The sequence below is a fragment of the Trachurus japonicus genome, chromosome 16 (genome assembly GCF_045865225.1).
Source record: "Trachurus japonicus isolate A0001 chromosome 16, Traja_1.0".
Classification (NCBI taxonomy): Eukaryota; Metazoa; Chordata; class Actinopteri; order Carangiformes; family Carangidae; genus Trachurus; species Trachurus japonicus.
The window spans coordinates 8,694,615-8,720,538 of record NC_140922.1 but is presented as its reverse complement, the minus strand read 5'-3'; the positions used below and the strand labels follow the sequence as shown (position 1 = coordinate 8,720,538).

General features: G+C 45.0%; 1 long non-coding RNA gene across 1 annotated transcript in view; it reads left to right on the top strand.

Moving 5' to 3' along the window:
- The first annotated feature begins 4,272 nt into the window (after nt 1–4,272).
- Nucleotides 4,273–25,924, top strand: part of LOC146971672 (uncharacterized) — a 36,148-nt gene continuing 14,496 nt past the window's right edge. Inside the window, exons 1-2 of the long non-coding RNA XR_015037931.1 lie at nt 4,273–5,169; nt 5,591–5,965. This is a non-coding gene — a long non-coding RNA (uncharacterized LOC146971672). The remainder of the gene's footprint in view (nt 5,170–5,590; nt 5,966–25,924) is intronic.

The window sequence follows — 25,924 nt, the reverse complement described above, 5'->3', positions numbered from 1 at the left end:
TTCCTGAGCATATGCTTAATTGTTTGGTTGAACCTTTCAGTCAACCCGTCAGTCTGGGGGTGATATGGGGTTGTGCGAAGGCTCTTGATGCCCAACAGATGGTACACTTGCTTCAACAGGGTGGACATAAAGTTCGAGCCTTGATCTGTAAGGATCTCACCAGGAAAACCCACCCTGGAGAACAGCTGGACTAAGCACGCTGCCACGTATCTTGCCTTCACAGACTTCAGGGGAAACACTTCCGGATACTTTGTTGCATAATCAGTAATAACAAGCATGAAGCGGTTACCTGCTTTGGTTTTCTCAACTGGCCCCACAACATCCATCCCGAGCCGTTGGAAAGGGACACTGATGATGGGCAGAGGTTGAAGAGGAGCCCTGGGAGGCCCCTTCACTGGCGCTTGCTGACACTCAGGACAGCTCCTGCAAAACTGAGCAACAGCACCCCCTATCCCAGGCCAGAAAAAGTGACGCTTGATGCGTGCTACAGTCTTGTTCTTCCCCAAGTGTCCAGCCCAAGGTATGGAATGACCTAGGGTGAGGACTGTCCCTCTAGCGCCCTGAGGAACCATCAACTGTGTAGATGGCCCACACTGGCGGTAGAGCACGCCGTCTTTCAGGAAATACCACTCTCCAGCATCCTGATCAGGCCTAGGCTTCCCCTCTTGTTCCTTAGCCTTCTGCATATAGCTTGCTAATGTTGGGTCATCATTCTGCATCTCAATGATATTCACAGGCAGTTTAAATTCCAACGGTGGTGTTAGGGGAGATTCAGAAGACTGATGGCTGACTGTGTACTGGAACTTATCCTCTCTTCTATGACTGCGTGACTTCCGGGATCTCCCGGGTGCATTCTCCAAGTCTGCATCATAGAAAGGCAAAACACTCACCCATGGGGGAGACTCCTCACCCTTCTTGGATTGGGACCTCGTCATTGCAACATTGCACGTCTGCTTCCGCTGCAACAGGTCCGGCAGTACTGGCAGATCTCGGCCCAGCACCACCGGGAAGGGGAGGTTGTCTGCCACACCCACGGTCATGAGGTAAGTTTGATCCTGTACTTTAAGATAGACATCAGCAGTCGGTATTAGCTTCTCATCTCCATGCACACAACGCACTGGAATACAGTTATTATTCTGAACAAGATCATATGCAATACATTCCTGATGCACCAATGTTTGGTCACTCCCAGAATCCACAAGTGCTTGAAACTCTTTGCCATGCACTTGCACATTGATCATATGAGGCATCTGCTGGACTGTCTGGCCTGACTCAGCCTGTGGCCTAGGAACATGGCATACATGATTTACCTTTGCTGCCCCCCTCGGACATCTTGGCTTTATATGGCCCTCTTCTCCACACTGATAACAGACAGGGACTCTGCCAGTGGGCTTTGATGCAGAGGTAGGAGTTTCCTGGAAAGGAGGCTTACCAAACCCCTGGGGGTACCGCTGCATATGCTGGCTTTGGGGCTTACGTGGCTCTCTGGGGGTCCTCCAAGCATTATAGCTCCACTGCTGGCCCTTCCTCCTTGCTGCCACGAAGACATCAGCCAGCTCTGCAGCGTCCACTGCTGACTCTGGGTTGTGCTCCTTGACCCAGACCTGCAACTCAGGGGACAGCATACGCAGATATTGTTCAAGAATAAGAAGTTCATTAATTTCCGCCACAGTTTTACCTCTTGGTTGGATCCATTTTACATAATTTTCCTTTAGTCGCACATAGAGCTCCTTCGGACTCTCTTCCGGCCCCACATCAAGGGATCGAAACCTCTGACGGTAAGTTTCGGGATTAATATCATACTTTCTCAGAATAGCTGCTTTAACTCTGTCATAGTTGAGGGCATCGTCTCCCTCCATATGGACATACGCACCTCTGGCCTTCCCAGTCAATAAAGGGACAAGATGCAGGGACCAGTCCCCTCTTGGCCACTGGCAAGCGGCAGCCACACGCTCAAAAGTTATTAGAAAATGTTCTACATCATCTGAGTCGGACAACTTTTGTAGCTTTGGCTCGGCGTAGCGGCCTGGCCGGGGACCGCGTGGAGGCGGCTCATTTGGATCTGCTTCACCTCCTACCTCGTATGCTGGACCACCTCGAGCTCCCCCGAGTGGTACTGGAGGAGGTTGCCCCGCCACATCCTGCCGCAACAAGCCAAATTGATGTCGGAGGGCATCAAACCGCCGGTCTTGCTCCCCCAGCTCTTGGATGCGCTGGGTTTCCCGGGCCTCCTGAGTCACGATGTGTGTGCGTAGCAGGTCCGCCAGTTCTCTGAGAGTTGGCTCTCCCGAATTGCTGGCGTTGTCCTCTTCCCCGCCACTGCCATCCTCAGAGCCTCTCGTTAGCCCTGCCCCAGGAGTTGCTGCTGCTGCTGCTCCTCGCTGGGCGCCACGCCCTCTGCAGTTACCCCGCATCTGGTAGGACGTTGCACCTCCAAAGGGAGAAGAAAAATCGATGAAAAAATGGAGAGGAGAGAAGAAAAAAAAATACAGGTCTGCGCCCCCTACTGGCAAAATCCCACCACTGCCACCATATGTGAAGGACCCAGCAGTTGACACAGGGACGCAGACTCAGAAGTAGCAAAAATAGCTTAAATTTATTTTTCTTTGGTCAAACATAAGTCAAGCTCAAAAAGTTAACAAAAGATTTAGGGCCCTTTAACGGTTAACATAACAAAACCAAAGAGACAAGACAAGACAAACACACCCTCCACCTATCTTCTCCCAAATGAAACAAAGGGACTGCTTAAATACTACTTGACTAAACCAAAATAAATGACAGGATAATTATCAAATCAATTAAGCTTACAAAAGAACCAAAAATTGTGAAAAAGACAAAATAAAGATTTCTACCAAAATAACCTATTTAAACTAATATTTACATATATACACAAAATAATCTAACTCAAATTAAACATAACAAAATCCCAACAAAATCTTAAATCCCCCCCACGACTGGACAGCAGTTGGATCATGCTGAGCAGGTCTTAAACTGGCGGAACCTTTCTGCCCGTCTTTTGGCTGGTTTCCGCCCGGACCACAATCGTCGCCGCACACCCCACCACGACACCGGAGTTGGCCAGACTCAGGACACCCGCAGCGGGCATGGTAAATAAAGCAGGACAAAAAGAATTAATACAAAATAACAGCAAACTCATAGTCAACACAAATGTGTGCACTTGCAAATGTGTGACCATGACATGCTTAAAGTAAATAAAGTCTATATGAGGTATGAAATCAAAAGACTATGCGTCGTGTGTTTATTTGTTTACCTATGTTTAACGATGTACGTCGATCCTAATAACAATAACAACGTGCAGGAATAAACCTAAGTGTGCAAATTATACTAATGATTAAAGCATCAAAATGTGAGTGAGTGCAAGGGGAGGGGTTACCGACAGGCAGACGGTGTTTACTGTGGTGTGGACGCGTCTGCGTCCATCACACTCGTCCCGCCGCCAAGTGTAGAGCACCATGGACGCACAGTTACGCTGGCCTTGTCACATGACCCGGCAGGTTTTTGAATTAGGCCCCTCCCTTTTCTTATGAAAGTTAACATACCAAGTTATCTCTACTAAACATGATTAGTGCAATGAATCTTTCAGCTAAATAGTCCAAACAACTAATGTTGTTTAGTAATGATAGCAGGTTTTTACAAAACATAAAAGAATAAGTAATGATCACTCAGATGTTTAATTAGAAACAAAATCTGGGTTTACAGTGTACTATTTTGTGATGTGGGGGGAGCTGTCCTGCCCCTGCTGACCGAAAGGTGAGTTTTGACTCAGTAGTTTGGGCTCCACCTCCTGAGAGAAGGTCGTACAAGCATTTAGCATGACGAGAGAAATCCTGCACATAACTCCTATAATAACCAAGGAAACCAAGAAGTTTGCGCAGCTCTTTGATGTTTGTTGGGGGTTTTGTCTTTAGTGCTTTTACAGCTTCTATTTCTTTATTGTCCATTTTGTAGCCTTCAGCCGAGATCACTTTACCAACATAACTTCGTTTTTGAACAGGTCACACTTGTCTGGCCTCAATTTTATTCCACAAGCTCGCTGTTGTTTGAGGACAGACCTCACATCTTCTACATGCTGCGTGAAAGTTTTGCTATAGACCAGCACATCATCTAAGTATGGAATACATATTTTGTCTCTGATACCTTCCAGGCTCTCTTCCATACTGCGCTGAAAAGCCGAGGGTGCATTTGTGAGACCAAATGGGATCCTGTTCCATTCGTACAGTCCCCACGGGGTGGTGAAGGCTGTGAATTCCCTCCAAGACCATCAAGTATCTCCTGGATCCGTGGTATGGGATGTCTGTCTGGGATTGTCTTTTTATTAAGCCCCCTATAGTCAATACAAAGTCTTAGACTCCCATCTCTCTTTCTCACGCAAACTACTGCAGCTGCATATGGGGAAGTAGATTTGCGGATGAAACCTTTATTCAGCAAGTCCTGGATGTGATTCTTGACCTCGTCATACAATGGACGAGGTATGGCATTGTATGTTTTGGCTACTGGGACTTCATCAGTTAAATTTATGTCCATTTTCAGGTTTTCAATGTATCCAATATCATCCTTGTTCCTAGCAAATGTTCCTGATTCCTCCCTGAGCATTTGCTTGACCACTGCTTGCTGCTCACTGGTCAGATGGTCCAGACTGACAGGTGGATCAAACAGTTTTTCATGGGGATCGCCCTGAGGTGGGTCTGTGGTGGAGCATGATGGAGCCTGGGGAGTTTCAACAGCTACTGAATTAACCTGCTGTTCCTCTGGCTGCACAAGGTAACTGTCTATTATTCTCTGTATGTTCCCTATCACAGTTTTGCCAGGCATTATGATGTCATGTTGTGTGGCATTTCTCACAAAAATGTTGACTTTACGTGTGGAACAGGAAACATTTAACAGCTGACAGTTAATTGTGAGTCCCTCGTCTACTGACAGATTTACCTCAGGTTCAAATAGCATTTCAGCTTTCACTTTCAGATCTGTTTTGCAAGGACAGGTGATACACCTCATTTGTCCTGCTGGAACTACAGTAGCTGTGCGCCCTGTACTGACAAGGTAAGGAACATTCTCATTTGTAGCTCCCTGAATGACATTTAGTAGTGCTTCTACCTTGCCTTATCCTAACCTCAGTGAGTTCCTTAGCACTGCAATGTTAGTAAGTAAGTAAGTAAGTACTTTATTTATATAGCACCCTTCTCAGTACGAATACACAGAGTGCTTCACATCGAAGATAAAACCATCATACAGTACATAACAATACGCAGTAAAATATAGAGAGTACTGTGCATATTACATAGTAACAGCACATATAACAACATAGGAAAACATCAGGTGGCACTTGATCGACCCGAGGGGGTCGAGGCAAAAACAATGTTAAATGAGAGGTGAGTCACATCCCATAGCATCTAACACCCAAAAGCCCTTTTAAACAAAAAAGTCTTCAGTTGACCCTTGAAACAGTCTGCTGACTGGGCAAATCTTATCTCCAGTGGGAGCACGTTCCACAACTTCGGGGCCACTGCCCCAAAGGACCGGTCCCCCTTGGTTTTCAGACGGGTCCGAGGGACTGACTGTTGTCACAAAGCTGAACCTGATCATTTTTGCTTGATAACATCTCAACAATGGCATTAAATCCTATGATGGGTCTCTGAACTATGTCCCTACTCACTAGCACTGGAACCAGTATATTGTCGGACACTGCTCCTTTAACTTTTGGATCACACAGACTGAAACTAACTGGTACCCAGCCCTGAAAAGGGATTTCTGAGCCATTTCCAGCTCTTACATCCAGTAGTTCATCATCACTTAACAGTTCACTGATTGGACGGATTTCTGCATCAGGTAAGTTTTGAGACTTCCATGCCTCACTCATGATGGACACTTGTGCTCCTGTGTCCCACAAGGCTTGAGTCTTCACAGTGTTCATTTTGCACCAGACAAGACATTTTTTGCCTATATAGTAGGAGCCCCAGGAGGGGTTCACGTGCACCCCCCTTATTTTTTTTTCTAGTCTGGATTTTTTGCATCCTTGGAACCTCTAAAATAGAGATTTGGGTGATCCCCGGAACAAAACCTGTCCAAAATGTGTTTTTTGCAATGTTTTAGTACCCCTATGATACCTGTGGAATTGTTGCCAGGAATGCCAGTCAGACTGTCTTTCAAAGACTGTAGCATGCTCAAATTTCGAGCGAGCCCAAAGATAGAGATATCAATGTATTCGGGACAACCTCAGGTTTTCAGTGTGACCAAGTTTGTTAAGCTACCTTGTCAGAAAGGGAGCTAAAAACCTCATGATTTAAAGTCAGATTAAAATTTTGTGAGGGAAAAACAGCCATCTACATGTTTTCAAATGGTCCCTTGACCTGTCACCTAGATGTATGTGAATGGAAATGGGTTATATAGGTACCTACAGTCCTCCCCTATCCAGACATACCTAATTTGTGTGAATCTAATGCAGTTTTGGGGGAGAACCATGCAGTAATTTGCATGCAGTAGCCTACAAATATGTCATTTCCGCCTATACACGAATTCGGAGAACGTTTTGTGTATGCCGCCATCTTGCGGCGGCGCCATTGCTGCGGTGACATGTGTCAGTCATAGTAAACTGATTCTCTATGACAGCATCATAAATAGGCTGCATTTGTGATGTTTAGTGCCCCCCAGTAACTGATTAAGGTATCTTACATGAATACCAATATTCATTTAGTAATTAATCATTTGTTTGAGCGATTAGCAGGAAAGATTAGAGTAACAGGGAGATTGACTGTATCATAAACGATATAACATACCGGTACGTTATGCGTGCTGACGTTAGCAAGCCAGCAGCGGGATATTTAATCATGTGGACAGGCTACATGAATAAGATTATAAAAACAACAACTTTTGCTTTGTTTTAGATATTCAAGAATATTTTATTGACCAGCTGGCCTCCGATGATCAGAAAAAACGTCAATTACAGGTCTCTGATTTATGGTCAAAATTACCTGAGCTCCGGATGGGTCGGACATATTTTACACCGGCTTTTAGACGACCATGATCACATCATATTGAAGGGATCAGTGAGACATTCACAGACTGTCCACACGATGTGAAGGTAACGGAATGCCCGCTTCGCGCACAGAGCCAACAGCTGCCTGACTGTGAGTTGTCACCGCAGTAATGGCGGCCGTTCGATTTCCGGTGACGTCGCCGAATCAGTGTATATACAAAATGGTGTATTTGACTATTTCTGCACACTGGGTGTTCATAAACAGTCACAAAATTGCATGAATTGGGTATGACTGGATAGCTGAGATGCTTGTGCATCCAATCAGCCTATTCAATTGTGATTTTAGTCCATAAAGTAGTGTATTGGCACAAATGGTGCTTATTGCTTATCATGAGCAATAATTCAATCACTCTTTGAAATGAACATTGGAGGATTTATTCACGTGTGCTAAACAGTAATTTCACCAAATGTAGCCATTTAGTAACTATGTATGAAATGCAATAACTTATGGTCATAGGAGCAAGAAATATTGCAAACATTAACTACTGTAGGAACCAGGGACATGTCTCCTATAGAATTCCTCTAGATGAAGCTTGATTTCAGTAGTTCTCATCATAAATTTTTGCTTCAATGGTCTCATCTTGCTCTTCTTCCTCTTCTTCACTATCTGCCTCCTGTGTGAGTATGTCAACCAGAGATGGAGGCATTATGGGTCTAGCAGTCCACACTACTCCACAGTACTCCATAGTACTCCACAGTACTCCATCTTCATTCTTCTCTCATCCCTAGTGAAAATCATTTTGTAATATATGTTCTTGTTATACATAAAAAAGCAAACACAGTTAACAATATAATATTATTTACCAGATGTAGGTCATTTAGGCTGCTCAGAGATGGGCGTAGCTGCCTGTTTGTAACCTGCCACTCCAAAAGAAAGTTAATGCAGTGCATGTGAAGATGATACACAAGATGGTCAGAGAGGATGAGTCCCTCTCAGCTAAGTCTGAAGTGGACCTTAGACACCTCCCACCATCACAATGCTGTCGCCATCCACCACAGTGCTGTCTCTCCACCCACATTGATCGCTGCAACCATAGAGTTGCAGGTTACAAGCGGGCAGCTACCTTGGACTGCTGGACCGATAATGCCTCCATCTCTGGTTGACATATTCACACAGGAGGCAGATAGCGAAGGAGAGGAAGAACTAGAAAATTTCCTCTCGGGAAATTTTGAATGGGCCACGGGAGCTACTGCGGGTTGTGCCATCTCTGTCAACATGGGAATCAAACCCACGATCTTAAGGTCAAGACAGAGCTGATCAGACAGACACATGATCATCTTTCTATAAGCACTGATATGGAGGAGCTGTAACCACATTAGGTTAACTGTGTGTGTGTGTGTGTGTGTGTGTGTGTGTGTGTGTGTGTGTGTGTGTGTGTAACTGTAATCACATGAAGCTGGCTCTAGAGTCTGTGTGTGTGTGTGTGTGACTGACTTGACACATAGTTAGTTAGTAGCTGCATCCTGTGTCAGTCTGATTTAGCTGTGTCTCTGTTTATAAACATTTAAACGAGTGCCAGGTGGATTGTTTATGAAGTTAACGAGCTCTGGCCTGAGGATCAAAGAGGTTACCACGGCGATAGGGGCCCCCGCAGGCTGAGACAGACAGAAACGTGGAGAAAAAGAGCCATTTTCTGCCTCTGCACCGGTCTCACATTTAGGCTTCGCGTGACAAAACGGTAACTCCTATCAGAACAAAACACAGAACACGTTGCTCTAAGGACTTACTGAAAATTTTGGTACGATTTGGTGTTTCTACAGTAAATATTGACGACGCTGGCAGTTTTAAAACATCAGGCCGTTCTGCTTCTCTCAGAAAATATTTGTATTGGACTCAATGAGGAGCAGAGACAGACATGGCCGCACTCAGAGGCTGATTCTGTAAGTTCTGTAAGTCTCTCTGATATTTTGAGCACATGAATTGATAGATAACAAGTTTGTCTTACAAATTCTGAAAAAATTATGTGTGTAGAGTGTATATTGTGGCCGTGCTGACAGTTTATCCAGAAAAAATACAGAATGTTTCTTCACTCTCTCCCACTCTAACCGATGATGTCACGTGCTCTGACACGAACATTCCATGCAATACACAACCATTATAATCTCATAATTTCTCCCAAAATGATCATGGTCATTGATCAGGGATTGATCAAAAACTATATGACCTATCAAAACGTGGAGTAATACGCCAATACACAAGACTTGTGTCTACTGTTTAAAGTTTAAATGGAGTCTCTAGGTGAAAGTATGCCTGAGCAGTAGACGTTTGTTAAACTCCAATGATTGGTCTTTTTTGCTCTTTTTTTTTCGCCCGTCCCATTGACTTACATGCAAAATTTTGCGTAGTTTTATTATTCATACACTGTTGTGAAAAGTAATAGCACAGCGATCCCGATCAGGACACACGTTTTGATATATAATTTGGCCTGCAACTCTTCGAGTTGCAGGACTAGTAGCGAACCGAAAGTTGGCCGGAAGTGGAAAAATAACTAGAAAATTTCCTCTCGGGAAATTTTGAATGGGCCACGGGAGCTACTGCGGGTTGTGCCATCTCTGTCAACATGGGAATCAAACCCACGATCTTAAGGTCAAGACAGAGCTGATCAGACAGACACATGATCATCTTTCTATAAGCACTGATATGGAGGAGCTGTAATCACATTAGGTTACCTGTGTGTGTGTGTGTGTGTGTGTGTGTGTGTGTGTGTGTGTGTGTGTGTGACTATGAGCTGCATCCTGTGTCAGTCTGATTTAGCTGTGTCTGTGTTTATAAACATTTAAACGAGCGCCAGGTGGATTGTTTATGAAGTTAACGAGCTCTGGCCTGAGGATCAAAGAGGTTACCACGGCGATAGGGGCCCCCGCAGGCTGAGACAGACAGAAACGTGGAGAAAAAGAGCCATTTTCTGCCTCTAAACCGGTCTACTGTTTAAAGTTTAAATGGAGTCTCTAGGTGAAAGTATGCCTGAGCAGTAGACGTTTGTTAAACTCCAATGATTGGTCTTTTTTTTCCGCCCGTCCCATTGACTTACATGCAAAAATTTTGCGCAGTAAATCGCGACTTACGTCGCGAAATATTCGTACACTGTTGAGAAAAGTAATAGCACAGCGATCCCGATCAAGCCGCACGTTTTGATATATAATATGTCTAGATGCGAACCGAAAGTCGGCCGGAAGTGGAAAAATAACTAGAAAAAGCATTTCCAAGAATGGAAATGGTGTGACTGCTGATAGCAACTGAACGCTGTTGCAGAATTAGCAAATAGTGCAAGCAGTGATCACCATACAAATGTTTGACCAAGGTCAGAATCGAACCCACAACCTCATGGTCATTAGACTTCCACTCTGCCTCTAGGCCACAGTGCACACACAGTTGCAGAGACTGTTGTCTGTTAATGATCTGCACACTGTCAACATCAAGAAAGCTTGAGAGTCAAGCTTGAATGACTTAGAATGAAAATTTCTGTGAATTTCAGGCTGAGAGCAGCAGTTTCAACATGAAGCAAGTTATCAGAAGTCAACAGAGGACAACTGGGAAAATAATTCACTATAATTGTTGTTGAGGCAAGATTTGAACCAGCAACCTTCAGGTCTCCAGACCAGCAAGCTAACCACTAGGCTACAGACAGAGACAGTATGTGAGGGGTAAAGAAAACCTTTGATAAGAGGATCACTGGCTTCTGCTTAAAAAAAAAAAGTAAGGAATCGAACCCAAGACCTCATGATCAATAAACCTTTACGCTGCCACTTCGCCACAGAGAGCACAGACATAAGCATGTTTCAGACAGAGTTGTGGAGAATTCTCAGCATTGGGCTGAATGAGAGCAGAGAGCTCCCTGGCTGCATTTAAAAAATATTTAAAATTATTATCTAAGTCTCTTTGCATTTTTGACCAGAATTTTAGCCAGAAGACAAGTGTGGCTACAAAACTGGAGAAAATAATTTGTCTACAGTTTAACTCATTGAGTGCCAACCACGTAATTTCTCGTTTTTCGTTCCCATGCGTTGAGTGCCAAAAACGAAATTTTTCGTTTTTTGCTTTTTTTTTTAATTATGAAAATAGACACTTTAATACACATTATATGTAAATATGGGGACTCTACGACGAGGAGAACTGAAATAGATGACGATCAAAGTCACATGACAGCTCATGATCTGGAAGTTTTTATCATAACTCAGCTTCTGCAAACGGAGTTCTGCATGCAGATGCAGCGCAGCTGCTCCGCTGCTGCTCCGCTCTCACCTGCGAGGCTCCAGCAGCTCGGAGCTGAAACAGGAAGCTCTCAGCCCACTGTCCCGCCCGGTCTTCATCTGGAGCAACACCGTGTCCTCCCCAAAGTCCTCCCGCGGTAAAATCTGATGGTCTCTGGGTCAAAGCAGACCGGCACCACCGACCCGTACCACAGAAGGACCGTGACCACCGGCGGGACCGGTGTTCGCGAGCCGCTGTGGCCGACAGACCCTCACGTTCCGCGGCGAGAGGCTGTGACACGGCACGGTGCGTCTGTGTTATTGTTGTTTAGTGGCGCCCCCCCCGCCCCCGATGGTGGTTTTGTGAATAGAACAACAATTGTTGTGTATATTTATCTTACACGAGCCCTTTGATCCAGAAATGCGAGTGTCAGAAGAGCGACAGACACAAACAGCGCAGCTTTCATAAAAGACGCTCTATCTCCTTTTCTAGAAAAAAAGGAGGGATTTTGGTGAAACCCAGCCATGTTTAGCTTGACTTTTCTCAGGAATGGAGGCACGTAGAAACAAACGGTTTGTGGCCATTTGAAGGATAAAATTAAACCTTTCAAATGAGCTACAGTATGTGTTGGTGGCAATAATATAGAATACACTATGGCTCTAAAATAAAAAGTCAAATATGGTCTAATTTGCCGGTACACTTGACTAAAACTTTGGAAAGGAGCGCGGCACTCAATGAGTTAATTTGCAGAAAAAGTTAAATATTTGAAAAAGTATAAATAGTTAAAAAGAGAAAAGTAATGCCGATAAAGTTCAAAAAAAGCTGCACGTTTTGATATATGAATTGTTGAAATAGCACAACACCTAACACACTAACCATATGGCCACAGAGAACCTGAGTTACAATGAGCTTTATACTATGAGGAATCAAAGACTGTCCAATGACAGCTGAATAATTGGAATCAAAAGTCAAGCAATGAAGTGAAAAGACTGAGGCAGGAATCGAACCCATGACCATGTGATCACTAAACCTTTACTCTGCCACTCGGCTACAGAGAGCACACTGCTTTCAAGACTGTTGTCATTTATTGTAATGTGATGATGTGCTGCAAACTGGTATGAGTAATCAAGGAGATAACAAACACCTGTAACCAATTGAAGGCGGGGGAGGAGAGCAGAATTCAACATAACATAACAAGAGTTCTTCCCTTGGATTCGAACCAGTGACCTTAGGGTTGGCGAACGGCCACCATACCCCCTACACTACAGTGTAGTTGTGAAGAAGAGAGGTTGAGACTTTGATGAATGTGAGATTTTTCAATGATGCTTAAAATAAAAATAAATGAGTATACATTAGCCACACCAAGTAAGGAGAGGACTTTTTTGTGACCTGTGACTATTTTTTGGTGAATTAAAATGAATTAAAAAGCACTTAACAGCAAGTTACAAAGTTGAGCTCCTTCTCCTGCTGATGTGAAAAAAATGCATTGAGCTGAATGGGAGCAGAGAGCTCCCTGGCTGCATTTAAAAAATATTTAAAATTATTATCTAAGTCTCTTTGCATTTTTGACCAGAATTTTAGCCAGAAGACAAGTGTGGCTACAAAACTGGAGAAAATAATTTGTCTAGAGTTTAATTTGTGGCCGTGCTGACAGTTTAGCCAGAAAAACTCTAGAATGTTTTTTTGCCTCTATCCACTCTGACACCACTCTGGCTCTGCTCGTTAGACGCAACACACACACATTATAAAGCTGAAAAAAATCAGAAAAAGTAAAATATTTGAAAAAGTATAAATAGTTAAAAAGAGAAAAGTAATGCCGATAAAGTTCAAAAAAAGCTGCACGTTTTGATATATGAATTGTTGAAATAGCACAAAGTATGAAGGACTAGAAGAAGACCGTAAAAAGGCGGAAGAAAATGGCCAAACAGAAGAACAATAGTGTGACTGCTTCAGCAGTCACACTAATAATAATAATAAGAAGAAAAAATCCACACAATAACAGTAGTATTTCATAGCTGTAGGGACCAGTGCCCGGTGCGATTGCCCGTGGCCCTAACTAGAAAATACATTTCCAAGAATGGAAATGGTGTGAATGCTGAAAGCAATGCTGAATGAGCTGAAGAAATTGTTGAAAGAAAGAAAGAAAGAAAGAAAGATTGAAACAAGAGAGAAAAAAGAAAAGGACAGAAAGAAAGAAAGAAAGAAAGAAAGAAAGAATCAAACAAACAAAGAAGTAAAAAGACAGAAATGGAGTGAAAGAAAGAAAGGGAATAGAAAGAAAGAAAGAAAGAAAGAAAGAAAGAAAGAAAGAAAGAAAGAAAGAAAGAAAGAAAGAAAGAAAGAAAGAAAGAAAGAAACAAACAAACAAAGAAGTAAAAAAGACAGAAATGGAGTGAAAGAAAGAAAGAAAGAAAGAAAGAAAGAAGAAAAAGAGAGAGGGGGATGATAGATAGAAAGAGGTAGATGGATGGATGGATGGATAGAGAGGGAAGGATAGAAAAAGTTATGTAAAATACAAATGAAGAAAGAAAGAAAGAAAGAAAGAAAGAAAGAAAGAAAGAAAGAAAGAAAGAAAGAAAGAAAAAAAGGAGACAGAGGGGTTATAGATAGATAGATAGATAGATAGATAGATAGATAGATAGATAGATAGATAGATAGATAGATAGATAGATAGATAGATAGATAGATAGATAGATAGGACACATGTTAAAAGCTGCATCCTATGTCCTAGGCTCCACCTGTAATTGTACTACTATTAATAGATTTGGAAAGACTAAACGTCTGAACTTAAATTCATGAGAAAAAGATAAATTGTTGGAGATGTTTACATCAAAAGTATAAAATCATTGGGCCTCATTCACAAACCGTTCTTAAGAACAAATTTGTTCTAAAGTCCTACTTACGAAGTTTTTACGAAGATTGTGGCATTCATGAATGTTTTCTTATCCAGAATTTGTTCTTAACTAAGAACAAAATCTACGAACAGTCAGGAGTATACTTACGCACTTTTAAGTGCTGAGACTTCTGCAAAAATAACCGATTATAGTGTTTTCTTTTGTTCTGCAGTTGTATGATATTATATGATTTGAATAAGAATTATTTTCTTATCTTTTATGATGTTTTTAATAATTATATATTAATAATAATAATTGACAAATCATTGCAGTTTCTTAAAAAAAACATTATAGACACTTAATTCATATCAGTTTTTTTTTTTTTAAAGTGTTCACACTACACACAACTGTTTTTATTATTTTTTTTAAATATATGATAATATGATGATATTTATGATGGCACACGTGAGAGTGTGGTCTCTCTGATAACAACCTGAAGAGCTGCATCCACTGCTGGCTACTAAATATAGCCTAAATATAAATATAAATATAAATATAAAAATATAAACTAAATATAAGCCTTTTGTTTGTTTCTTAGTTTCATTCCTGCCACAGTAGCGCCACTTCACTACTTTAGTTCTTTTTATGTTTGGAGTCTGGTGCTCCCTCCCAGATTTTCATTTGAGCATTTCAACTTTCTTTCTCACTTCACCTTCTCTGCTCAGTGCCTGTGGGTGCTGTGTGCACACGGCCCTGCAGTCTCATGCCCTTTTACGGGCATTGATGGGGCTGTTACCTATGCTGATCCTATGTTAATTAGACTCACCTGGCACACGCCCTCAACTTACGAGGAGATGGCATTCATCAAGTAGGAACACAGCTGCGAACAATTCTGAGTCTTACGAACGCGTTGATGAATCTGACGTAGGGTTTTCTTAAGGAACCTCTTAAGAACAACTTAAGAAAGAATCTAAGAAGGTTCTTAAGAAGATATTGGTGAATGAGGCCCATTGAGAGGCTGATGAATGTGAGCTGAAGACCTGTGTGTGTGTCTGGGTGTGTGAGTCTGACAGTCTCTCTGTCTGCGTGTACATGTGCAGAAAGTAAAACTGTTAAGCGCCACAGAACTCCTCTCTCCCTAATGATCTGATTGATTACACCTGTGTGGCAGCCTGCCCTCAGAAGTTACCATGGTGACTACCATGCTTACATTTTACTGTGTGGAACAGTGTTGTGTTTGTGTGTTTGTCTGTTTGTGTATGCGTGCATGTGTGACTGTGTGTGTGTGAGTGTCTGTGTGTGTCTGTCTGTGTGAGTGTGATGCCTGTGTTTGTGCGTGGACATCCTCTGTCAGTCTGGTTTATCATGTGTCTGTGTGGGGCTGTGTTTAAAAACATCTTAACGAGCGGCCAGGCTGCACCTGACCTGTTCTATTTATAGACATGATAACGAGCTGGCCACTCCAGCTGGACCAACTGCACACAGAGCAGAGCAGAGCAGAGAGATTTGAGCTCAGAGCAGCTTCCGAAAACAGCCCAGAAAAAGAGAACCGTACCTCTTATCAGAATGTGGCCATGACTACTGGGGCAAGGAGACCTTCCTGAGCACATTGATGTGCATTAAATGTTTGTAGGGCAAAAACTTTTCTCAGAATCGCAGGGTAGAAAAGGGGGTCATTTCTGTTTTTCTAAAAAAATCAGCTCCTACTTTTATATTGAAGTGGATGAGCCACTGGAGCGGGTCTAGCTGCACAATTAGGCTCACAGAGACAATTCTGTAAGTCTGTCTGCTTTTTTGAGCACATCAGATGAGACACGACAAGTGTGGCTACAAACCAGTGAGGAAATCATGTGTGTAGAGTTTAATTTGTGGCCGTGCTGGCAATTTATCCAGAAAAAATCCTGAATGTTTTTTCAATCCCTCTCACTCTAACGATGATGTCACTCACTCTAAGCCCTGCTCGTTAAATGCAACACACAACCATTATAAAGTTGGATTTTGTCGAAAATTTTAATGATTTTAAAACAGCCAAATACCTAAAAACTGTTGAAGATATCAATAAGCTGAGTAATATGTGAATAGATTAAAAGTTTGTCTACAGTTTAAAAGTCAAATGGAGTCTGTGGGAGAAAGTATGCTGAAGTTTTAGAGGTTCAAAGAAGTAAGAAGATTTTAAAAGTTTGAAGACGTTTTCAATGCATTCCTATGGGAAAAAAATTGCAGAAAAAGTTAAATATTTAAAAAAGTATAAATAGTTAAAAAGAGAAAAGTAATGCCGATAAAGTTTTAAAAAAAGCTGCACTTTTTGATATATGAATTGTTGAAATCGCACAAAGTATGAAGGACTAGAAGAAGTCCAAAAAAGGGAAGAAGAACTCAGAATAATAAGAAAAAGTATGAAGAAAACAGAATAACAAAAAAATCCACACAATAACAGTAGTGCCCGGGCACTGGTCCCTGCAGCTATTTCATAGCTGTTGGGACCAGTGCCCGGTGCGATTGCCCGCGGCCCTAACTAGGAAAAAATCCACACAATAACAGTAGTGCCCGGTGCGATTGCCCGTGGCCCTAACAACAAGATGAGACCATTGAAGCAGTGTAAAAAAGGCCAATCTACCTCATGTAATTTCTTATTTTTTGGTTAGCAGTTCCTTATTCGCTAACTCAGCTGTCAGTCAGGTAGTACAATCAGCCAATCACGTTACACTCCTAGTTGTCTGTCCCCGCCCACCATTGCTGCCATCCATCTTGATCACGGAGACACACGGTGGCCATTACAGACATCAGAAGGGTTGAAAGTTTCCTAAAGTGTTGTGCGTGCATGAAAAATGTAAGTAATAAGTTTTGGATATTTGTGTGTAATGTGACTGTAGCTTTATGTTATGTAAATGGAAGTTTTGCTGTTATCAGTAATAGTCACGTTTTTGCTAGCTTAATTGCTATGTTTAGCTTACTTTATGCTAATGCATCCACATGCCCAGTTCATGTTAAAGATTAAGGGTTCCTATGTAATTTCATTGCATTGTTAATTTGTTTCTTGCACTGTTTCATTGTATTTCAGAACCACACAAATCAATGCACTGTGGAAACTGCCCTACATAAAAATTCTGAAACTCTACTCCAATTGTCTCTGTCTTTCACTGGACAACCGCCAGCGTGTCTGAGCTCGGCAATAATCAGCACTAAGTAACGGGTGAGAGCTACATAAGCTAACCGTACAGACGGGTGAGGGCTACAAAGGCTAACCGTATTTTTCATGGTCCTTCGAGCCGGATTCAGACTCACTGCGGATTGACATGGAGTATTCAGACGAAGAAGAACTTACTGCGTGCGCCGCGCCGCAGACATCGTTCGCCACACCACGAAGTCACTACACTGAGGATGAAGACGAGTGGCAATATACAGCAGGCCAAGCATCATCATATCCTGTAAGCCAGTCCTCGTACTCACCACCACGATGGGTGACAAAGGATAGTTGGGACACCACCAAAGAAGAAATGAGGCAGGAGATGAAATACCTCCGTCGCCGGCAAGACGCCTTGCTGTCAGAAATGGCGAGGATGGGAATGGACCATGCTGATCATCGGACCCGGTCCAGATATGACAGAGAGGAGCCGTCATACCACTCTTGGTCCTCTTCCACACAACCAGTCCCAGCTCCTCGGCAAGGTAAGCAGGAGGTAAGGACAGAGCTAAGCCGACCTATTCCAGCCCCACGAACTAAGAGACCCAACGCTACCCCTGCACGGTCAGGCAGCCCTGTCTCAGAAACTGGACGATCGGAGCCGGCAATGGATAGGTCATCCCGCTATCATCGGGACTCCTCCAATTCTCGTCTATCCAGTGCTGATCGTTATAGGCAGGAAACACCCAGACGGCGAGACTCCGCTCACCATCGAGACTCTCATCGGTCTTATCGCCCAGAACGTTCAGTGTCCCCCTCCCACCGTGGGTGTTCCCAGTATCGATCGCTAAGTCCCCCCTCCCAGAGTAGCCATTTGAGGCTGTATAAGGGACCCACTCCAAGCATACCAGACTTCACTCAACCAAATCCCAGAGAATTCTCACGGATGAAAATTGCCCTGGAAAACCTCCTCCCCGACGACGCCAATGAGAGATTCAAATTCCAGATCCTTATGGATCATCTCAAGGTAGAAGAAGCCTTATTGGTCGCTGACTCCTACTGTAACTCAAAGTATCCTTATTCTGATACGATGGCCGCCCTCGACAAGCAGTATGGGCAACCGCACCAGCTAGCCCTTCAGCGGATCGCTGAACTAATGGATGGTCCGAATATCGCCAGTGGTGACATCAAGGCCTTCAGGCTGTTCGCTCTGCGGGTGCGCTCACTAGTGGGACTGTTGGAGCAGCTGGGCAGGAAAGGAAAGGTGGAACTTGAGTGTGGATCACACGTCTCCAGACTCCTGGGGAAACTCCCCCATGATTTAAGATCCAGCTTCCGCCGTTTCATCCATCCACTCCGGACGCCCATTCCCACTCTGCTTGATCTGGCAGACTGGCTGGAATTTGAGATTCAGGTACAAGAGGACAACACAAGGTTCACTAACAGCGCGAGGAAGGAGCCCCAGGCAAAAGGTCGAGACCAGCGAAAGGAGCTCAAGCATACGGTCCGGGCAACCACCGTACTCCTCGGCACAGAGGCCAAGCCGCCAGGTGCACAATCAAAAGCCCCTGTCACTAAAGACAAAGTGAAAATGTACTGTCCCTACTGTGATAACGGGAACCACACGCTAAATACTTGCTCCAACTTTCAGCGGTTAACCCGTGAGCAGAAGGAGAGCTGGGTTAAGGAGAAGAACGGATGCTGGCGCTGTGGTCGAGACCATCACGCGCGGGAATGCAACCTTAAGATGCGATGCAAAACCTGCAACCGCCGACACTTAATGGTGCTCCATGAGGTTTCTGATAGAGTTCCTGAAAGGCCGGAGAAATCCCAGGATCCCAATGAGGCTGCCAACTCTGTCCTACTCAACACGACCAATGAAGTGCTGTACGTTGACAGGCCGGCTGCAGGTCGCAAGGTTCTCTTGAAGCTCAGTAAGGTCCTGCTGAGGAATGGAGACAGAACCATGGAGGCTTTTGCGATCCTGGATGATGGATCAGAACGCACAATCCTCCTCCATGCAGCAGCACAGCAACTTGGGCTCAAGGGACAGTCAGAAGACATAACCCTCCGCACAGTGCGACAGGAACTACAGGTTCTTCATGGGGCGGCAGTCTCATTCACCATCTCTCCTGCTACAGAACCTAAGAGACTGTACCACATCCGGGGAGCATTCACTGCGAAACAGTTGGGTCTTGCCAAGCACACTCACCCTGTTAGCGCCTTGCAACGCAAGTTTCGCCACCTGCAGGGACTGCCATTGCAGCACTTTGTCGAGGCCCAGCCATTGTTACTCATTGGATCGGATTACCCCCACTTGATAACGCCAGTGGAACCAGTCTGTCTTGGACCACCTGGAGGGCCAGCCGCCATTAAGACGCGCCTTGGATGGACGCTGCAGGGCCCCGCGCAGGAGTTAAAGCATGGTTTCACTGAGCAGCAGTGCCTTTTTACATCCACTCTCCCCTCATCTGCGGACCTGTACAGTCAGGTCGAAAGACTGTGGCAGATGGATGTGTTACCATGGCGTAGTGAGAAGGCTAGCGTCAGATCACGTCAAGACCAGGAGGCCATAGACCTTCTCGAGGCCAAGACTGTGAGGGTCGAGGTGGACGGAGTTCGACGGTATGCAACCCCCCTCTTGCATGCCAAGCACATGCCTCGGTTACGAGCTCCCAAGGAAGCTGTGCTCCCACAGTTAAGAAGCATTGAGAAGAGGCTTGCTAAGGCACCTGATCAAGCCGAAGCTTACAAGGCTGAGATCCAGAAGCTGGAGCAAGCTGGCTATGTGGTCAAACTGGCACCTGGTGCTGAAGAGGATACAGCTACTAGAGCTGGTACGTCCCACACCATATGGTGCAACATAACGGCAAGAACCGCATAGTGTTCAATTGCTCGTTCCAGTTCCGAGGAAATAACCTCAATGAGCTCTTGCTCCCTGGGCCTACCCTAAGTCCGTCACTGCTCGCAGTCCTCCTCAGATTCAGAGAACATGCGGTTGGGATCAGCAGTGACATCCGTGGGATGTTTCATCAGGTGAGACTCCTCCCTGAAGACAGGCCACTGTTAAGATTTCTCTGGAGAGATATGAACCGCGAAGAACCACCCAGCGTTTACGAGTGGCGTGTCCTCCCATTTGGCACCACATCCAGTCCCTGCTGCGCAACATTCGCCCTTCAACAACACGCCAGGGACAGCAGCCACCCGGGGGATGCAGTGGCAGAGGTGGTCGAAAGGTCCTTCTATGTGGACAACTGCATGTTGAGTCTGACTTCTGAGGAAGAGGCCAAAGCGCTTGTGGACCAGCTTCGGAACCTCCTAGCTGAAGGAGGCTTTGACTTGCGTCAATGGGCGACCAATGTCCCCTCAGTGATCCACCATCTTCCTCCTGAGGCAAGGTCAGACAGTGCTGAACGCTGGATAGCGCAAGGGCAGGCAGACACTCAAGAATCGGCACTTGGGCTTCACTGGCACTGCCAGTCCGACACTCTTTCATACAAGTCCCGTTCTCCCGACTGTCCTGAGGTTACCATGCGCACCATCTACAAGGTCCTGGCTAGCCAGTATGACCCGCTGGGCTATATCGTTCCATATACCACCAGGGCCAAGGTGATAGTCCAGCAGCTCTGGGCCAAGAAGAGAGACTGGGACGACCCCCAGTTACCCGAGGATCTCCTTCAGTCGTGGAGAAGGTGGCAGAGTGAGCTGCCAGACCTGCAGCAGATAGCCCTTCCTAGGTGCTACAGCAGTCAGGAGATGGACTCTCCCACCAGTGCCAGAGATATACACGTGTTTTGTGATGCGTCGGAAAGAGCCTACGGCTTGGTGGCCTATCTCCGAACAGAGGACCCCAGCGGCAAGGTTGAGGTGGCATTCCTGGCTGCTAGGTCGAGGGTAGCACCGAGGAAGCAGCAATCAATACCTCGCCTTGAGCTATGTGCCGCACTTACTGGAGCACAGTTAGCTAAGGTGCTTTGGACGGAGCTCTCTCTACCCATCCGCCAAACCATCTTTTGGTCCGACTCCACCACGGTCCTTACGTGGCTCCAGTCAGACTCGTGCCAGTTCAAGGTATTCGTCGGCACGAGGGTAGCAGAGATCCAAGATCTGACGGACCGCGATGCTTGGCGCTACGTGGACACCTTGAGCAATCCCGCCGATGACATTACTCGTGGGAAAACTCTTGCCGAGCTGGGAAAGCAGAGTCGGTGGTACCAGGGTCCATCATTCCTACAAGGGACTCCTGAGCAGTGGGCTAAGAAGCCGGTCACTCCACCTGCAGAAGGAGATGAGCTCCGGAAAACCCTTGTCTGTGGCCTCACCACTACTGCATCGGCTCCGGACAACCCAGAGGCTAGTCAGTTCACTACCTTCGGCGACCTTCTGAAGGCTACGGCACGTTCTAGTCACGGGGCGGCTGAGGGAAGCCCCTCTGCCAGTGACTTCAAGGAGGCTGAGATATCTCTTCTCCAGCAAGCCCAACAGGATTGCTTTGCCACTGAAGTGGCACAACTGAGAGCAGGAAAGCCAGTACCCAGTAGCAGTCGCCTGGTCACCCTTGCCCCCGAGTTTGACGATACCACTCATTTGATCCGAGTGGGAGGTCGCTTGCGACACAGCACTCTGCTTGATCAGGATGCTATGCACCCGATCGTGCTTGACCCCCAGCACTGGATCACCAAGTTGATCATCAAAGACTTTGACGAGAAGTTAATGCACCCAGGCCCAGAGCGAGTATTCGCCGAAGTTCGTCGGAAGTACTGGGTCATCCATGGTAGAGAAGCTATACGACGTCATCAGCGAGGGTGTGCTGACTGTCGGAAATGGCGTGGAACCCCCCAAATTCCTAGAATGGCTGATCTGCCCCCTGCGAGACTGCGACTCCATAAGCCTGCATTTTACTCCACTGGAGTAGACTGTTTTGGGCCCTATGAAGTTAAGATCGGCCGCAGGAGTGAAAAAAGATGGGGCATCATCTTTAAATGTATGACGACACGTGCAGTCTACATTGATCTCCTCACCAGCATAGACGCTGACTCTTACCTGATGGCACTCCGGCGTTTTGTGGCTCGGCGGGGGAAACCATTTGAGTTACTGTCCGACCAGGGGACGAATTTCAGGGGAGGAGAACGAGAGTTGAAGGAGGCTTTTGCCGCTCTCCAGCCTGAAGTTCAAGCCCAACTTGCCAGCCAACAAATCCAGTTCGCCTTCAACCCCCCAAGTGCGCCGCACTTGGGTGGTTGCTGGGAAAGGGAGATCCGCTCCCTCAAGCAAGCTCTGCGGGTCACCCTGGGTGCTCAGTCAGTGACAGAAGAGGTCCTGAGGACGGTCCTCATCGAGATTGAGGGGATCCTCAATTCAAAACCACTTGGTTATACCTCCTCGGACATCAGTGACCCGGACCCAGTAACCCCAAATTCTCTCCTGATGGGGCGGCCAGACGCGTCACTCCCACAGGTCGTGTATCCGGAGTCAGAAATGTTGAGCCGGCGGAGATGGAGGCACAGTCAGTTGCTGGCAGACCATTTCTGGAGACACTTTCTGAAGTACTACCTCCCCGGTCTCCAAGCACGTCAGAAATGGCAAACAGAAGCACCAGATCTCCAGGTTGGCACCCCGGTCATGATTGTAGATCCACAGTTGCCCCGAGCGCTCTGGCCCGTGGGACGGGTTTCACAAGTCCTCCCTGGATCAGATGATCGGGTCCGGACTGGGAAAGTACAGGTTGGGGACCGCAGCTACATGCGCCCAGTGGCCCGGATCATTCACCTCCCTGCACTGCCTGATTAGGATCTCCCCTAATTATAGGGCCTTTATGATGATGTGCAGATTTCCATAAGAAATCTGGGGGCGGCTGTAAAAAAGGCCAATCTACCCAATCTACTCATGTAATTTCTTATTTTTTGGTTAGCAGTTCCTTATTCGCTAACTCAGCTGTCAGTCAGGTAGTACAATCAGCCAATCACGTTACACTCCTAGTTGTCTGTCCCCGCCCACCATTGCTGCCATCCATCTTGATCACGGAGACACACGGTGGCCATTACAGACATCAGAAGGGTTGAAAGTTTCCTAAAGTGTTGTGCGTGCATGAAAAATGTAAGTAATAAGTTTTGGATATTTGTGTGTAATGTGACTGTAGCTTTATGTTATGTAAATGGAAGTTTTGCTGTTATCAGTAATAGTCACGTTTTTGCTAGCTTAATTGCTATGTTTAGCTTACTTTATGCTAATGCATCCACATGCCCAGTTCATGTTAAAGATTAAGGGTTCCTATGTAATTTCATTGCATTGTTAATTTGTTTCTTGCACTGTTTCATTGTATTTCAGAACCACACAAATCAATGCACTGTGGAAACTGCCCTACATAAAAATTCTGAAACTCTACTCCAATTGTCTCTGTCTTTCACTGGACAACCGCCAGCGTGTCTGAGCTCGGCAATAATCAGCACTAAGTAACGGGTGAGAGCTACATAAGCTAACCGTACAGACGGGTGAGGGCTACAAAGGCTAACCGTATTTTTCAAGCAGAGACTTTTGATGATAAAGAGGAATACTAAAATCAAGCTTCCTCTGCAAGATGAATTATGTATGGGACATGTCCCTGGTTCCTACAGTAGTTTATGTTTGCAATTTTTCTTCCTCCTATACCATTAGTTATTGCATTTCATACATGAGCTCTTGAGGATATTATTGTGTTAAGTTACTGTGTGTTTAGAGTAATGACTGTTCAGGGGAAGGAACTGTTCATGATTTGTCCTGGACTTGATGGACCTGTACCTGCTCCCAGAGGGCAGCATGCTGAACAGGTGATGGTTTGGATGGAAGTGATCACTGAGAATTGCTGTAGCTCTGGAGAGGCAACAGAGCTAGCAATATAGTCCAGGGAGGGAGGTGGACAGCTGATCACTTCTTCTGCAGACCTTATCACTCTCTGCAGTCTCTTCCTGTCAGTCACAGTGCAGCCAGCATACCATACAGATGGCATGGCATACACCAGCAAACTCTCAATTGAGATGAGAAGGTCTTCCTGCAGTTTGTTCCATCTCAAGACCCTCGGAGGGGGAGACGTTGCTGGGCTTTCTGGACGAGGACAGTTATGTCAGCTGACCACGATAGATCCTCTGAGATATGGATCCCTACAAACTTAAAGGTGGAAACCTATGGCGTCATATTTTAGTCATATGTTCAGCGAGCGATAAAACACACACACGAGCAAATTATCTTATATCACACGCGCAGAGTTAACTGCCGCGCGCACCTTTTTAGTCCTCGCCCGCACAAATTCAACAACCGAGAGCGTACAGGGAGATGCGAGCGAGTAAAAATACACAGCAAGAGCTTAAAAATGCATCGTGATGTGTATATTAAACTCTACAGCACGCGCACAAGGAGTTGCTTTGCGCGCGCTGGGTTGTTGCAGCTCTCTCCCTCTCTCCCTCTGTGCGCTCTGCTCGCTCGAGTCACAGACTTTTGACAATTTGGGGGCGGGACCAAGGGGCCAGCCTGGCCCTCTTATGATTGGTCACAACGGCAAACAGAAACACACCCCCACGTGGGTGCCTTTTCTGTTTTTTGCTGATGACAGCTTCCGCCACAGACAGGAAGTTGTGTGTCAGCGGCAAGTTGGAAGCCTGGTTGGAAGCAGAAGAATCAAAACAACAGGAAGAATTCTCCTGCAGGAAATGAGAAAATGACGGACCCTAAAGAGGTGAGCTATTGTCTAACGTTAAAATGTTTTGCACAAAGTTGTTAATTTTTGGCGCTGTTTGTTTCAAGTAACGTTACGTTAATTTCTCCCTATTTTCACTAGGACGAATTGCGCAATGTGGCCCTTAATTTGTTGTCCATGCTGAGAACTGCGAATACCACAGCGTCAAACAGTAGGCTATGTATCATGAGTTAGTTCAATGTTTACCAAACGTTTTCGGGGACCCACTTTTTTTAAAAATGACAAACAATGGTGACCTATAGGCCTTAAATTGTGAAACAGCAATGCATGAATGAACGTTCCTGACCTTGTTAATTGCCATTACTGTATCACTGTATATTATCCTGAGTAGTTAAACCAGCAATTTGTTTTGGTAATATGTAAACATGTTAAATACTTTATAAATGTGACCAGATATTTTTTCAGGTGGACTTAATAGGCTATCTCGTTGTTTTCATGCCCTGTCATCAGCCAAATGATAGACATATTTTGAATACTTGCATTTTGAATACTCTTGTTATTTCATTTGAAAGATGTACTGAAGTGTGTCTTCAGAGTTAATTGCAATCTTTACTAGCTTGCCAGCACTATACAACATGGGTGTAGTTTCATTACATTGTGTTTTTCCTTGTATACATATCTATTTTATTGCATTTATTATGGAAGTTTTGCTTTCATCATACAACCACAAATTAATTTAGCCTGTAACAGTAATAGTAATTACAAAACATTTATGGATTAATTTGAATGTATTGTTAATGAAGTTCAGGGTCAGAGTGCTGCACAGCAGAGGTCGGCTAGGGGCAGCATGCAGGACTCACCCCAGGAACCACCAGCAGCGACTGCCGTTCAGAGAAACATGGCCAGGTTTGGTTGTTGTTCAAAGGATGCATTTGGATCTCCATTTTTAGCCAAAGTGCTTTTAAATTTTGTGTAAAATAAATTAAATGAGTCTCTGAATTGTCTTTTGAATATTGTCTGTAAAATCAGTGGGAAAAACAACACATATGCC